We start from the raw sequence: 17519 nt of genomic DNA on the forward strand, positions 1-17519 counted from the left end.
GGACAGAGTAAATTGCCGCAAGTGGACAGACAGTAGAAGGAACTGACAGCGGATGAGCCGTTTATCACCTTTGCTGGGTGTGGCGTGCTGATAAGCGTGGCCTGTGCAGAACCTCGAAGAACTGGCGTGCAAAGGCCCGAGAAGTTAGCAATCAGCCTCAGCTACAGCACAGCCAGCCCCAGTGGCTGCTGATGTCACCCTTGGAGAGGGGGTTGGGGGTGGAAAGTCTTAAGTCCTAAATTTCTCACTGGATGAGGCTTCGTGTCCTGGGCCAACGAGATAGGGAGGAGTACAAGTTCCCTCATGAAGAGGAAGAGAACAGAGACTTCCCATGGTTTTAAAAACTGTCTTGCACCAAACCAGTGTGCCCACCAAAATCAATCAGTGTGCCCACCAAAATCAATCAGTGTGCCAACTGATTGGGCTTTTTCTCTATGCCAGGTCACTTTCTGCAAAATTGCATATCAAATATTGTTTCCTTCTCATTGATCCTTTGAATTCGTTGTCATCATCTCATTTCCAACAGTGTCAGGTCACTGCCTTCCCACAGCCATCCTATCTGCCTGGAAGGTCCCACCCAGCATCCTCTTCTTTCCTGAGATCTAGGAAACACATGAGATTATTCCCTCTGTGTTGACCTTTCCAGCCATTAGGCTCCCACTGGCTCCCACTGGCTCCCACTGGCTCCCACTGGCTCCCACTGGCTCTCACTGGCTCCCACTGGCTCCCACTGGCTCTCACTGACTCCCACTGGCTCCCACTGGCTCTCACTGGCTCCTACTGGCTCCCACTGGCTCCCACTGGCTCTCACTGACTCTCACTGGCTCCCACTGGCTCTCACTGACTCTCACTGGCTCCCACTGGCTCTCACCAGCTCTCACTGGCGCAGCTTGATTTTAGGTATTATGGTTCTACTTGGAAGATGAGGACCCTGAGCCTTGGCAAGGTCTGTCAGCTGGGTGGGCAGCCTTCCTCAATGGTCCCACATGGGCTTCCTAGCCCTCTCACCTCTTTACCCATGTGCAGTTATCTGGAGAAATTCTTGGAAAGACTGGGGAGCTGTTTGAAATGGTGTAGGGCTGGGGACCCCAGGGGTAGCCCAGAACTCACTGCTGAGAGCTGGAAGGGCTGAGGGGAGACCATGAGCAGGACCATACTGATTCTGTTTGCAGGCTTGGGCAGGGGTTGGGGGGTTGGGGGGGGAAGCTACAGAGGAATGTGAGCTATGAGGGGGGAGGGGAGAGCAGGCCCAGGCAGTGCTTGGGCCTCTGGGGAGAGGCTGGGGGGAGGGGTCTTGGCAGCCCTTGGCCTGGGTAGCCAACACAGGTGATACTCTTATCCATCCATCATAGAGCCAGGATCCCCAGGGAGCCCTGAAGGACAGGGACCCCGTAGATGTCAACTGCCTGGCAAGTAATCCTGTGCCCTCAGCCCATGGGCTCTGCTGAGCTAGGGAGGTAACATGGGACTCCAGCCCAGTCACACGGTGGAATCACAGCATCCAGCAATGACAATTCCCAGCTACATACAGCCTCGGTTTTCCCTTCTGCACACCACCACCGTCACAGCCACCACCACCCACACATTACGGTAAAAGGCACAAGAAGTACAAAACACTGGTGGCCAGAGAAGTCAGTGTGTCACAGTGGTCACTGAACAGCATCTCCGTCCCCTGATGCCCACCAGGACCCAGATTATCTTTGCCCTGCCCCCTGATGCCACCCTCTCCCACCCTGCCATTTTCTCTTCATCATGTCCTTGGTGCTATGAATGGAGAGGAAACCGGTCTCTGTAGATTGGGTGTCCCCGCGAGCACACAGCTCAGTGGCTTGCGACTGTCTGGCCCTGGCCTGTGAGCTGACTTTTTAGGTTTCCTTGGTTTAAGGGTAGAACAGGGCTTAGCGTTTGCCCAGTACGCTCAAGACCCTAGATTTCTTTCTCAAGCAGAGTCTGGCTTGGAACTAGCTTTTCTAGCCTTAAAACACGCATGGTGTGACTTTGACTATAGTTTATGGACTGCCTGGACCCAGCACATTCTGGTCCATTGCCCTTCTCTCTTCTCTCCTCCATTAGAAAGACGTACGTGTACTTCTCCCATCCACAGGGAAGTGAGCCAAGGTAGAATCACACGGCAGGGAGAGGCAGAGTCAAGACCAGGTCCCAGGTCACTCCCAATCCAAACCTGTACTCCCTCTGTAATGGCACCGTGGCCTTCAGCAACCACATGTAGCCCTGGCATTCTCTGTAATGTGTCTGACCAAGATGTAGGACTGGGCCTTGGGGAATGAAGAGCTGTTCATCCTGCCTAGGCCAAGCTAGTGGTGATGGTGGTGATGGTGATGATGGTGGTGATAGTGGTGATGATGGTAGTTATGGTAGTAGTGGTGGTGGTAGTAATTGTGGTGGTAGTGATGAGTGGATGGGAGGATGGATGGGAGGATGGATGGATGATGGATGCATGGATGGATGGTTGAATGTATGGATGGTTGAATGACTGGATGGATGGTTGAACTGATGGATGGTTGAACTGATGGATGGATGGATGGATGGATGGATGGATGGATGGATGGATGGATATATGAGAGAATCAAAATGGATGGAAGGAGGGATGGGGGAGGGACAATGGAGAGCTAGGTAATTGGATGGATGGGTGGACGGGTTTAAGCATAGCTGATGAGTGAATTCCAGGCCCCCAAGTAGAAACCCATACACCATGGCTCGTGCCTAAAATCCAAGATCTGCTAAGGAATAAGCAGGAAGACCTCTGGGGCTCGTGGCCCAGTCAGCCTAGCCAAACGGGTAAGCTCCAGGCACAGTGAGAGACCCTGCTCAAGCAAAGGTGTTGGGGATAAAGGCCCTGGCTGCCCAGTCTGACCATCTGAATTTGATTCCCAGGACACACACAGTGGAAGGAGAGAACCGACTCTTACAAGATGTTCTGAGACCTCCACACGTGTGCTATGACACATGCACACATGAGCAGATACACTCATGCAGACACATTCGATAAATAAATACAAAAATTAAATAATATTACACAATTAAAATAATAGAGGACAGTGAACATTGGCCTCTGACCTCCTCATGCACCTGCATACATATGTGCACACATACGTGCATACATATAAACACACACATACAACAACCTCATGTACACACACACACACACACACACATGCACACGCATGCACAGAGCTGTGACTATAGTCCAGGGTCACCTCAGTACTGACTGTCATGGGTGATGTGGTGTCTGATAAGGCTCCTCCCCTGTGAAGCTCAATTGCCCTGAGCGTGTAGCAGATATGAGAATGCCCACTTTTGGGATTGCCATGGACATGTGTGGAGCCTTATTTGCAGAACTCCATGGCCTTCTGTCCCTAGGCAGGCAGGCTCTCTGGGCACCTTGCCCTCTGCTCACCAAGCCCCTTTCTCTCTGGCTAGCCCCTGTTCATGGTGTCTGTGCATTTCCCTCTGCCCTGTGTCAGGAGACTGATCAGTCAGCCCTCCACTCCTCCTCAAGGGTCACAGGTTTCCCTGGGGACCTCCAGGTGTGCCACCCTGGGACTCCTCCCCAAGGCTCTGCGAGCAGCTGGCAGGTAGTGGGCCTGGGTGTGAGGTCAAGGAGGGCTGGGCCTCGAGTCTTTAAATATTTGTTTTCTTACAGAGCAACGTTCTTCCAAATCTTCACCCTTTTGTATAGAATTAGTCAGCATCTGGCCCCCAGCTGCTGTAGGAGGACTCCAGCAGGGAGGGGCCGGGAGGAGGCAGCCTCACCTATTGCCAAAGCAGCAAACTCTGACACAGGAGGCTCTGCCTGTACAGACCCGGGAGAATAGGTAAGTGGCACCTAGCCAGGTAGGAATCATGGTCGGCAAGATGTACCCCGCAACCTGCAGCTAGAGCCTTCTCCAGGGGGGCAGGGTGTAGCATCACATACACAGACACTTGCACGTGCACATATACGTACACACACACATGTATACCCAAAGGCACATGTATGTGTGTATGCATGCACACACACACACACACTGTGGACAAGCTTGGTACCAGCTCTGACCTCTGATCACTCTGTCTGTATTCTAATGGATCACCAGCCCAGAGACTCCTGGGAAGGGCTGCAAGATTAGCTGTCCAACCCTCTGGAAAGAGTTCCAGAAAAGAAATTACAAACGAGACGAGTTCAAATCCCAGCCTTGCTCTCCGAACTTGGACAAGCTGCTTCCTCTGTGGGAGCTCAGTCATTTAAGTGGGCCATGTCACCTTGGTCCGCAGTGCCCGAGTTTAATAATGATTGTGTCAGTAAGCATGGGCAGGCACTTACCGGGCAGCTTGGGGGACACTGGCCCTGCTTCTTAGGCCTTGGTATCCACACTTACACAGTGGGCAGGTTGAAACACAGCTTCTGACATTCCTCCCATGCCTGCCATGCGTGTCTAAGAGTGAAATACTCATGTGGTAAAGATCGAAACGCAAGAGCAGCCTCTTCACTCTCCCTGTCACCTTCCTGGATGAGGTCTTGGTCATATTAACCCTTTGCCCTCATCGTTTCCATGTGGAACAAGGGACAGTCCTGACTTGTTTGTAGAAGTCTTACAGAGAAGCTACCCTCGCTGATCAGTCACTCATTCTTTAAAACCTCTGTGTCACTCTCAGGCAGCACACCAGGAGCCCAGCGCATGACGACCTGATTTATTAGTGTCCCACATTCCAGTGAGTGACAGGAGAAGAAGGCAATACATTAAGGCCCAGGCATAAGAAGATGTGACAGAGTGGTCCCCCTCTAGAAGTTTCATTTGAGCCAAAACCACACACACACACACACACACACACACACACACACACACACACACACACACACACACCCCAAACCACGAGTAATCTGGCTGAATAAGGATAAGAGGAGAAATGTATCAGACACAGAGAGTCTGTGCAAAGGTCTTGAAGCAGAGATTAGCTTGGGAGAGATGGGAAACAAAATCAGCAGGAAGCTGGAGCTGGTGAACAGAGAGGTTAAAGAAGGCATAGTAGGGGTCTGGCAAGACAGGACGCCTGCCACCAAAGTAACCCCTAAGCTCCAGCCACAGGATCCGCACTGCGGGAGGAGAGAACCAATGCTCATAGACTGCCCTCTTACCTCTATATGCATACCACTGAACACACACACACACACACACACACACACACACACACACACACACACACCCTGACCCAGGACCAGGGCCCACAGGAGGACCAGGATCTGCCTCCTGGGAGGCTTTCAGGCCCAGGTTGGCTGCTGGGAACACTCATCCCCATGAATAGGGATTAGGTAGGCAACAGGGCAGCGCTGGGATTAGGGCAAACCTCTGAAGCACAAAGCCAGACCAGGCTCCCCAATGCCCTGGCTGCTGCCTCGGGGAAAGCCCTCAGCTGACCCTAACTCCAGGCAGGTGCTAGGCCTTTGTCTCTTCCTGCCCATTTTCTGGGAGGCCCGGAGGCCAGGGAGGGGAGACTCCAGGCAAAGCCCCAGGTGGGGGTCTCAATGTGGCTACCCCAGTCTTTCCTGTCCACCTTTGACCCTCTCAGAGTTCTTCACCAGCAAATATGCCCCAGCCAGCTAGGAGCCCACCAGGCTCCATGCAGCATATTCCTAAGGTCTCATGTACAAAATACAATCATAAACATACCGCTTACAAGTTTTCACAAATTATGCAAGCATGCAAGAAGTTCCTACAACATTCTCTGTTCTTCCTGGGCCCTGTCCAAGGCTGACCTCCACCCAGGCTTCTGCACTGAGGGCTACTTTAGTGGGCTGAAAGTAACAACCTCTGTTACTTGAGTGACTTGTAAGTTTCGGACATGTTGTCTGCGGAGACAACTTGTTCCTCTTCACTGCTATATAGTATTCCACCTCCAGGATCACACCTCCACCCACTGTTGACGGGCATTCGAGCAGTTCCCTCCAACACATGTGTAGCTGGTTATCTGTGGCTGTGTAACAGATGATCCATAGCTTCTCCACTCAAAATGACAAGGAATATTTGTCACCGTCTCCCTGGATCCCATAAACCACAGACAGCTGAGCAGCTCTGGGATGGCCCTTCCTCCCTAGGCTGCAGACAAGGTGGCAGTCATAGCTGTAGTCATGGAAAGCCTGGCTGGAACGGAGAGATCTGCTCCCAAGACACTCCCCACTGCTGTAGGGGTTGACAGGATGCCTCCCGAGTGACTGTCCGAGTAACCCAACAGGTTTCTCCTAGGTAAGGAAAGGAAATGCTCAAGGAAGGAGTTCCAAGGTTGTAACCTGTCTCAAGTGTCCCAGAACACCCACCATAGCCCAGCCATGAGGAGTCTGTCCTCAGTCCCCTCACCCAAAGTACCAAGGACAATTTATTCATGAGCACTGTGACAGAGCATAGTAGCAAACCACCCCGAGTGTACTAAGTTCGATGTACTGGGTCCTCAGAAAGGAGTTCATGTCCCTACCCAGTCACTGCCATAGCCACCACTGCACTCCGGTGGCCCTGCAGCTGCTACAACCGACACTGGTCTCTGAGGCACGCCTTCTCAAGGCCCAAATGCGCCTGTGTGGGGGCTGTAGCCATGACATCCTCCCTGTCTCTTCTCAATACAGGATCCCACCAAAGAAAGTCCCTTTCCTGAGTCACCACTCCCGGGTCCCTTAGAGTGGCATGCAGGTGCAACTCTGCAGAGGGTCAAGCTTATTTCCTGACAGACTCCTCCTTGCTGGGTGTGGCTGAGAGGCTCAGCCAGCCAGTTCTGACCACTTGGTCACCTTATCTGTCCTGGCACTGTAAACCTGGGTATTGGGGCCCAGATTCCCCTTGTGGAATGCTGGTACCAGCCCAACCTCCCAACACCTGGCTTCTCCTCTCCCGCCAATGCAGAGAGAGCTTAGTGGCTGGCTCGTGCCACGTGGCCAGCCTGTAGCAAAGGTCAGGACATGCCCCTGCCGCCACTGTTCCTGATGCCAGCACCTCACACAGTGACAGCTTTTGCCCTACCAAACACCAGGACAGTAAGAGCTAAACCTACCACCTAGGGCTGGTTTCTGAGAAATGAAACCCAGGAAGGGGGTGTCCAGACCCCTAGGGCAGAGGCAACAGTGGCCATAGGACATCTGCTGGAGGGAGGGACAGGTCCACGGGTGTCAGAGCCAACCAGTGCTTGAGCCACTTGTACATAAGAAATAACCCAATCTGCATTGTGGTGTTCAATGGGAGGGGCACATTCTTCAGTGGCTTCCAGGTCCTCTCAAATGTTGACTACGCTTGCCTGACCATGGGACCCATCACAAGACTGCCTACACCAAATGAAATGGAACTTACCCCCTGCTTTGCTGTGTGACCTGAACACAGCAGCTTGCCTTCTCTGTGCACATAGATAAGATTAAACCTCCGTATTCTCCAAGAGAAATGGATGATGGGGACCGATGCGTATCCTGCCTCCCGGCTTGACCTGTGACCTTCCTCTCAGAAGCTGAGTCACTGACCCTCTAGCTGTCTCCCCAGCCCCAGCCCTCTTCCTCCCCCTCCTCCAGTTCTGATGGAGGCAAAACCCCTATGTGTCTCTCTCCTGTCACCCTGTCTTGTCACCCAGCTGCCTGCAGGGACTGACTGTGGGAACACAGCCAGCCTCCCCACAGGTGCCACCAGGCAACAGAGCAGCTGCTGATGCAGGCTGAGCCCCTCTGTCCACTATTGCTGCCAATCTCTGGGTCCCTATGGCAACAGGCACCATACCAGACGCATGTGGAGCCACCAGCAGAACCGGAGAGACATTTCCCTGTCCAGGTGAAGGTGCTAAGGCTCTAGATAGATCATGGTTGACCGAAGTCACATGATGGAACCTATGTGCACGCACACTGCAGCTGCCCTCCCTCTTGACCCCGTGTCCCAGGCCCTGAAGCTCAACAGGATGTCACTTCATCCCCTCTGCACACCCACAGGGAAGGAATGAATGGCTGACACTTGACAGGTGCACAGGAGGAGGCCCCAGAAGGTGCAGTTGGACGCCCACAGCTACTCTGGGAGCCAGGGTCACAGTCTGACAGCTCCCAGATCTGCATAGCCCAAGCCACAGCACACCCAGAAGATCTGGGCTCCCAGACAGGACCCACCATTGCTACCACAGTCTCAAGCCTTGCATCGGCTTGGCTGAGACCCTTCATATCTACTGGCCTAGTCTTCCCCTACCTGGCCTCTGGGACACCAATGCCCAAGAGGTCCCCCGCCCCTCAGGTTCCCAGTGTCCCCCCCCCCCACTCCGACTCATCTTAGCAGGTTAAAAACATGCCAAAAATGAGCCGCCTCTGGCTTTAGTGCGCTCGGATAATGTGTGGCAAAGAGGGTTGCATTAATCGCCCGGCACCCGCATTTTTCAGTGACATTAATCTCTAGCCGGAAAAGCCTCTCTAGACGGCTCTTTTCTGTGTGAAGGCACTTAGCACTGGCCAGGAGTAGAAGGGGCCTGCCTGGAATTCCTCTGCCCGCCACCCTGCGCCACACCCACCAGCCTAGCCCAGCCCAGAAGCTTCAGTGGCTGAGGCTTTGGTGGGAGGAATGCTTGCCGAGGACGCGGGGGTGGTGGGAGGGCAGGGTGCCCAGGTATCCAGGGCATTGAGTGCACGAATGAAGAAGAAAGCTGGGTTCCAGTGTGCATGACACCCCCCTATGTGCTTGCTGGAAAATGAGCATCTATCTTTGTGCACCGGGACACACATTCCCATGATGCTGAGACACTGTGAGCATGTGTGTGCATTGTGGTGTGCGTGTGCGTGTGCGTGTGCGTGTGTGTGTGTGTGTGTGAGTGTGAGTGTGTGTGTGGGGGGTGGATTTTGAACGTGTGCCCTGCCAGCTAAGAGTAAGCAGGGGTATATGCAGATCTGGTGAGAATGTCTGTGCAAGATAAATGGGGTGTGCTTGTTTGGGGATGGTCTGTGTAGTGTCTGTGTGCACGTGTGAGCAAGATGGTGAAAGAAGACATCCGTAGGCACATCAGAGACTATGAGCCAAGAAGGGTGCGTCTGAATGATCACAGGGGTGGGAGGCAGTGGCCCGACCTGTGAATGGCCGGCAGACATCCCACGTATATGTGCAATGTGCATTTGGATCATCCTGGGCGACAGGGGACAGTGATGAACAGCACTGAGGGCATGTCTCCTGTAACTCCATACCCACAACTTCCTCTGGATGGCTTGACACTGACCACGGTGCAGAACGGTGCAGAACGTGTCTCCTCACACCAGGGGAATTGCAAACATAAGCCAGATGTCTCATGCAGAGCACACACCACTCACACAGGGTCCATCCCCCGCCAGCCAGACAGACCTCATGCTTGCTTATTTTTCTGTATATGAATGTTTCTATGTGCACCCCACAATCACCCCAAACAGTACATCATAAGTACAAATGATTCAGAGAGGGCAAAAAGAGGTAAACTGAGGGAGCTTGAAAGGTCCTGTGACAGTTTGTATATGCTTGGCACTAGTAGGAGGTGTGGCCTTGTTGGAAGAAGTGTGTTACTTTGAGGGTGAGCTTTGAGACCCTTTCCCTAGCTGCCTGGAAGCTGGTCTCCTGTTTGCCTTTGGAACAAGATATAGAACTCTCGGCTCCTTCTCTAGCGCCTGCCTGGACCTTGTTGGGTAATCCCTGCCTCCCAAGTCTCCAGGAAGAAGGCAAGCAGAGAACATGCTCATGAGGACCCTCATCAGGAAGGTTTGGGGTACAGACCATCACCATCTTCAACACCCCTACTGAACTAGCTGTGTCTGGCTACACACCATGGCTTTAGCTCATTCCATCCTTGTACAGTCATGGTATTATCAGCCAGGTCTACAGATAGCTGAGGCTCAGAAAGGTCTGAAGGCTTGCTCGGAGAACACAGTGTTCATATGACCTTCCCCCATGGGAATCCCAGAGAGCAAGGGCAGAAGGGCCTTCAACAACCAGCACACAGGGGTGTGGGATCAGATAGGTGGGGAAATATCAGAGATATGACTGTACAAAGGCCCTGCAGCAGGAGGCAAGGCTGCCCGCTCTCCTGTTGCTGAAAGAGAAAAAGTCAGCTGGTGTTGGAGCTGGGGTTGGCTGTAGAGACCTCGGTCTCACCCAATGTCAGAAAGCACAGAAATCGTTCTGAATGTTAAACAGGGGGTTGGACACATGAAAGTGACCAAGTGTCTGTCTAGGGAGACAAGTAACAGCTTGTCTGTGAACCTTAGATCAGACCAGAGAGAACTCTGGAAGTAAGGGGTCTGTTTACAAGTGATCACATCTCTGGGATCCTGCAGAAAGCATGATAATGTCTGTCGTTTGTGTTACCATCAAAAGCCATGTGGATGCCCATGGTCTGTGCTGCCCCCTGAATTGATGCTGATGTCCATGGGTGGGGCTGATGCTGGGATAATATTGGTGTCTGTGGCCCATGCCCCAGAGGTCACGTTGATGTTTGTGGCCTGTGCTGCCACCAAGGGACATAGTAGTGTCCATAGTCCACATTGTTGCAGAAGGCTGTGTTGATGCTGGTGGTCTGTTCTGCCACTGGAGACCATGATGAGGTCCTTGGTGTGTGCTGATGCTGAAGGCCATGGATTTCCATGGTCTGTGCTGTCACCAGAAGCCATGTGGACGTTCATGTGGAAGTTTACTGACTGTAAAGGGCAAGGGAGATACTTTTGCAGTGGTATAGATGACTGCAGAGTCACAGCTGAGAAAGGGAGTCATAGAAGTCTCCTGTAACAACACTACCTCCACCCCATCCCATCCCCCAAAAGAAAGCCATCGAAGAGAACTCTTAAAAATTGTGATAACGTCATAGAACAGGAAACGAGAGATCTAGCCCCGCCCCTTGCCTGCGCAAAGTGGGAGAGCTGGCCCTGGTGGGGCGGGTGCAGGAAAGCTTGTGGGCTGACCAACTCAGCTTCCACCCAGGCCCAGATCCAGGGCTCTGAGTTGGCCCATCCCAACATCTGCACCATTTATGAACATCTGGAACAAGTGGAGGCGCTGGTCCTGCAGACAGATCCAAAGCTGCAGGATCTATGACACAAGGTAACAACAGGATATCTGAGAGCAGTCCCAGAGACGATCCAGTTTAGCACAGCAGAAGCCAGAGGCCCCCAGCCAGAGCAATGATTCATTGCAATGAACATTTGCGGGTAAAGATGTGTGGACAAAAGGGTGTAGTGTGTGGACAACTGTGACATATCGCAGCTTCTACAGAGAGATGCTCTTTGTTTTGGTTTAGGTTCCCCCCCACACACACACATGGGGGTTGTAAGGGTGAAGGGTGAATATGAAGGGGAGGAGAGATGAGTGGGATTGGGGTATATGATGTGAAATTCACAAAGAATCAATAAAAAGTTCATAAATACTGTGATAAGGATGTTGAAGTATAGCTCTCCACAACCGATGGCTTCTGGCAGGGGCGCAGGTGGGAAAGGACTCAGTTTTCTTCAAGGTGCTGGCCACCGGGGGTCTGATCATGCTCCAGTGAGTGTGTGGGCAACACAAATAGAGCCTTTCTTTCTTTTATTTCCCTTTGGGGGGGGGACTTCACAAGGTGGGGAACAGATCTAGGAGTACTAGGAAGTGAATGTGATGTGATCAGAGTACATTATGTGAAAATTCCCAAATGATGAATAAAAATATTGTGTAGGAAAAAAGAGAGAAGTGACCACATTGTCTGGGCAGGAAGGGACAGTGGCCTGGGCCAGGCAGTAGCCAGGTGTAGGAGGAGTGGATGCATAGATAATAAGGTGCTGGACAGAACGCAAGCCTGTTATCCCAGAAGCTGAAGGATGGAGGCAGGAGGATCAGTTCAAAGTTTATCCTTGGCTACATAGTAAGCTTAAGGCTAGCCTGGGCCACATGAGATCCAGCTTAGAATCTTTAGAATGGAGAGAGAGAGAGAGAGAGAGAGAGAGAGAGAGAGAGAGAGAGAGAGAGAGGGAGGGAGGGAGGGAGGGAGGGAGAGGGAGAGGGAGAGGGAGAGGGAGAGGGAGAGGGAGAGGGAGAGGGAGAGGAGAGGAGAGGAGAGGAGAGGAGAGGAGAGGAGAGGAGAGGAGAGGAGAGGAGAGGAGAGGAGAGGAGAGGAGAGGAGAGGAGAGGAGAGGAGAGGAGAGGAGAAGAGAAGAGAAGAGAAGAGAAGAGAAGAGAAGAGAAGAGAAGAGAAGAGAAGAGAAGAGAAGAGAAGAGAAGAGAAGAGAAGAGAAGAGAAGAGATGGACGGATAGATAGATAGATAGATAGATAGATAGATAGATAGATAGATAGATAGATAGATAGATGGATGGATGGATGGATGGATGGATGGATGGATGGATGGATGGATGGATGGATGGATGGATTGATGGATAGATGGATAGATGGATAAATGGATAGTTGGATGGATACACAGATGGATGGATAGATAGGTGGATGGATGGATAGACAGACAGACAGACAGACAGACAGACAGATGGACAGACGGATGGATGGGCGGACAGACAGGGTGAGTACTGAGAGAATTCCTTGGTTCCTTGGCAGGTGACACACAGAAGACTCTGCTTTCTGCTCCCAATGTCATGGGATAGGGGCAGGAGTCCCTCAAGGCTCAGCCAGAGTCCATCTGCTGATGCCCTGCACACGGAGAAGGGCTGTAGTGAATGTCCTACTCAGGAGTTAGGGAATGGGGTATGGTTTCCCAGGTAGCATGGACAGAGTTGGTGCAGCCGTGATGACCCGCATTTTCAGACCTGCTATGGAGTATGCCTGTACAAATCCCATGCAGCCCTCAAGGAAGGCAAAAGAGATGAGGAAACAGGACTTGAGAGTTGAAACTGGCTAATATGTGAGGATGCTGTGTCCTGAGTCCCTGGCATCCCAGTTCCAGAACTCAAGTCGCTAGCTGAGCCAGTCAGCAGATAGGACAGGAGATGAAGGAGGACCAGGGGAGTGGGAGGGACTCAGAAGCATGAAGGCTGCTCAAGCCATGAGGAAAAGAGGGTTCTAGAAGGCAACGATCTTCAAAATCTGTCTTACACAATGTGGGGAGGGCAGAGATCCCCAGGGGTCATATGTCACAAGGAAAGTCTGAGTTCAAACCAAGAGGATCTTATACAAGGTACCACACAAGGACTTGGGGGCAGGAAGATAGTTCCAGATCAGGTCGTCTGGCTTCCTGTAACTTCGCTTGTCAGCCTTCTGCCCAGCCTCACCGACCAGCCAGACAGTGTGAGGCACTGTGTAGCAGGACTCAGCAGTGGGAGTGGGGGTGGGGTGGGGGTGGGGGTGGAGGTTCTCCTGGGAATAAGAACTCCAGCCAGCTCCCAGACAGCCAATACACAGAGGCAGCCAGGTGGCACCACAGAGACCTCCGTCCCTGGTAGTCTCCTCCCTGGCTGCTAACATCAAGGGCTGTTTTTTACTGAGGGACAGAGGGCTTTGGGAACTGACCCATAAGGCAGCATCCACAGGTCATCCATCACCTGGGAGGAAGCCATGCTAGCAGGTAACTGGACTCTCTGCTCGGTGGCCCGCACACTCTCTGTCTTTCATCTCTGCCCAGCAAGCTGCGTGGGCTTTCAGTGCCCAGTCATTAACTCTGGCCTTGGGAGCCAGGCAGGCGCAGGGAGGAGAGGCATCAGAGCGTGGATCCTTTGGAGTGAGCAGGTAGGTGGGGCAGATTCATGTCAAACCAGCATGTTTTTGCCTCTACGTGTCACCATAGCCTACACATACATGTGTGTGACAGACCAGGGCACCAGTGAGAATGTAGGCAGTGTCAGGTTCAAGTTCAGCCCCAGCCTGTCTAGCTGGGTCAGCGAGGGAAGTTACCATGACTTGATCTGCAATTTGAGAACGGACACAGTGATCTGGAGTCCTACATGGTCTAGTGAGGATCATGTGATGTCATTTATGCAAAAGTTTCTAGAACTCAAAAACTGGTACCTGATTATTAATCAACCGACATGGTAGTCTCATTACACATGGTAGCGAATGGTCAGCAGAACTCTAACAGGGTTCCCTGGTGGTGGGGCAGGGGTGGTTGTTCTGTGTTTTGAGACAGGGTTTCACACTACAGCCCAGGATGGCCTGGAACTTTCTAATCTCACACCTCAGCTCCTAGAGTACTGGGATGCAGATCTATATAAACCCTATAAAGGTGGGGTTTGGGGTTGAGAAGATGGCTAGTCAGCAAGGCACGCACATCAAAGACGGTGGGAACTCCCATCATCCTCAGCCTCACATCTAAACGGTGAGGATTAAGAATCAGTTTCACAGCCAGGCGGGGTGGCGAACGCCTTTAATCCCAGCATTTGGGAGGCAGAGGCAGGCAGATTTCTGAGTTCTAGGCCAGCCTGGTCTACGGAGTGAGTTCCAGGACAGCCAGGGCTACACAGAGAAACCCTGTCTCGAAAGACCAAAAAAAAAAAAAAAAAAAAAAATCAGTTTCACGAAGCCAATGAGTCAAAAGTATTTTAAGTTGTGTGTGTGTGCTTTTTTTTTTTTTCAGATTTAAATTTGGAAAACACAGAGGGCATGTGAGCCACCCAGCAGAGGGTCCATGTTTATTCCTGTCATGTCTTCCTCGATGGCTCTCATCATTAGTCACGGGGCAAGGTCTCTCCATTGAACCCAGAGGTCTGTCTGCCTAGCCTGCTCTGGGGATCCTCGCTTTCCGTTGTCACTGGAGCTATAAGCATGCCACCAAGCCCACCAGCTTTACGTGGGTGCTGGGGAATCAGAACGCTGGCCCTTGTTCTGTGCTCCACCGACCTGCTCATCTTTATTTTATTTATTTATTTATTTGTTTGTTTGTTTATTTATTTATTTTGGTTTTTGGTTTTTTGAGACACAGTTTCTCTGTGTAGGCCTGGCTGTCCTGGAACTCACTCTGTAGACCAGGCTGGCCTCGAACTCAGAAATCCACCTGCCTCTGCCTCCCAAGTGCTGGGATTAAAGGCGTGTGCCACCACTGCCCGGCTCTCCTGCTTGTTTTTAAAATTAATTAATTAATTAATTAATTAGAAGCTGGGTGTGGAGGCGCATTCCTGTAACTCTAACCCTTGGGTGGTAGAGGCAGGAAAGTCAGGAGTTTGAGGCCAGCCTGGGCTAGTCTCAAAAAGAAAAGATATATACAAATAAAAATGTATGAATAGTTTCTTTATTAATCCAGGTTTTTTTAAAAACAGTATCCAGCCCCATCCTAGTATCTTCCTGTACTACAGCTTACAGACTCCACAGTTAATCTTATTATTTAATAGCATATTGATACCTCTCTACAGAAGCAGAATTGGAGATTGAAAGTTACAAGGCCAAAAAAGTGTGAGGGATAAACAGAGTGCCTTGACAGATTTAAATGTAAAAGTTCAAACCCTCAAGAGAACTGAGCTGTTATGGGAGGGTAGGTGAGGTTACCAGGAGTGGCCCAGAAGACCACACCAGGGACCCTATACCTTCCTGGCAGAGCTAAATGGGATTGGAAAAGACGCAACAGGTAAGCTGCTGCTATTAGCTTTCTAAAAGATGGACAACATCCATTCTGTGCCAGTATGTCAAAACAAAGGCCAGCCGGTCATCTGTGTATTCTAATAACAACCAAGAAACTGAAGTCATTGTCATGAATGACGATAAAATCCCCCAAAACAACCAACCCCAAAGATCATGACTCTAAGGTGATCAAAAAGTTACAGGGAACAGAAGGAAAAGATCGGGGTGAAAGAGAACACTATGGGAACCACACAGCATGTGGACGACATAATGCCTGACGTTCACAGGGCTACACGTAGGAATCAGATCATCAGTTATATCACAAGAGAACCAATACCAACATCTCCCCCGTGGAGCACAGTGATAAGCACAGAGTTTTATGGATGTGTTTAGGATGGAAAGGGTGGGAGAAGAGGGAGGAGGTGACAGTATTATATACAAAGAGAAATGACAGGGGCTGCCTCCTGCCTTCGTTTTCTTTGTTTTCCTCATCCTCTGGATGTGCAGGCCACACCAGTCTTTCTTCATTAAATGCTATCTATCACCACTTGTAGACATTTCACATTAGCGTCTTTTGCAAGAACCAGGTCAGTTTCATCTGCATCTTTCCATTTCATTAAGAACATTAAGTCGTCACAGGAATCTGTTGCCCCAGTGATCTTTTCTGGTTCCAGTGCTCTCTCAAAGCCCCGAGCTATCATTGCTTTGCTCTCTCTCTCTCTCTCTCTCTCTCTCTCTCTCTCTCTCTCTCTCTCTCTCTCTCTCTCTCTCTCTCTCTCCATTTAATATCATCAGGGCTCTTGGAGAAACTGGATTTCCTCTTGTTTCCTTCTGACTTCTCCCTGGGCTTGTTGTTCTCACCCTTCTTCCTCTCCTTATACTTTTTCCTAAACTCGGAAATTCGTTCAGGACAATCCATGTTCTTCTCAGGTTCCCAAGTATTGTGCTCCTCAGAAAAGCCTTTCTACTTCAACAGATATTCCACTTGCCCCTTAACCAAGGGGCGCCTGTTGCGCCTGTCCAACACCCTTCCCACCACATACTTATCCTCATTCTCTGAAGAAGAGCTGTCCTCTAGGCTTCTATCCCATGTCGTGTGTGTGTGTGTGTGTGTGTGTTGATCCACTTGAAGGAGTATGGACATGTGTATCTGTAACCTCAAGGTTGAGGGGTTGGAGACAGGAGGATCTTGTTTAGCCATCAGTGAGTCCTGAGTGGAGAAAAACTATACAGAGGGTGATGGGAAAAGATGCCTTCACACACACTTACACATGTGGACATGTACCCCATGTATACATGTGCACACACACATTAGAAAGCATGGTGAAGGTTGGTGGAAAACACTAGTCATTGGCCTATGGTATCTATGTGCAAATGCATGTACGCACTCACACACACACACATACAGAGAGAGAGAGAGAGAGAGAGAGAGAGAGAGAGAGAGAGAGAGAGAGAGCAATTTTGAAATCTACTATCTCCAACTCTCATTTGGACACTGCCACTGGCCATCTTGTTTATTACTCCAGCTAGAGCCCCTCCTACCACTTTATTAGACATTCCCCCAACTTTATCCTAGATAGATAGATAGCAGCAAATATGTCTACCCCATCTCCCTAGTGCAGAAGTATCTTTTATTCACCTGATGTAATTGTGTCTCAAACACTTACTGCTGAATAAACTCATCCTTTCTAGTTCTTGATGAACTCTGGCTGGCTGGTTCCATTCAGCTGTTCTGGATTAAACTCCTCTCCAAAGCTGACTGATTCAAACTGGCTTCTTGGTTTCTCACTAAATTGTTCTGCTTAGACTCAAACTCTGCCAATCTGTTCTAATCTGGCTCCTTCTTATTCTCTGGCTTCAGCTGCCTCTTCTGACCTGCACTGTGAATGGTATGAACTCAACTCCACTGCACCGACTCACTGCACTCAACTGCTTCAACTGAACAGAGCACTTGATCTCTCTCTCTCTCTCTCTCTCTCTCTCTCTCTCTCTCTCTCTCTCTCTCTCTCTCTCTCTCTCTCCACTTCTGCACTGCTCTTTAAGTTGC

General features: G+C 50.9%; 1 long non-coding RNA gene and 1 pseudogene across 5 annotated transcripts in view; both read right to left on the minus strand.

The window, feature by feature from the left end:
• Positions 1 to 17519, minus strand: part of Gm31820 — a 68681-nt gene that overhangs the window by 19746 nt on the left and 31416 nt on the right. The window lies entirely within an intron of this gene.
• Positions 15166 to 16615, minus strand: Gm13005 (predicted gene 13005; annotated as a pseudogene).

The sequence above is a fragment of the Mus musculus genome, chromosome 4 (genome assembly GCF_000001635.26).
Source record: "Mus musculus strain C57BL/6J chromosome 4, GRCm38.p6 C57BL/6J".
Taxonomy (NCBI): domain Eukaryota; kingdom Metazoa; phylum Chordata; class Mammalia; order Rodentia; family Muridae; genus Mus; species Mus musculus.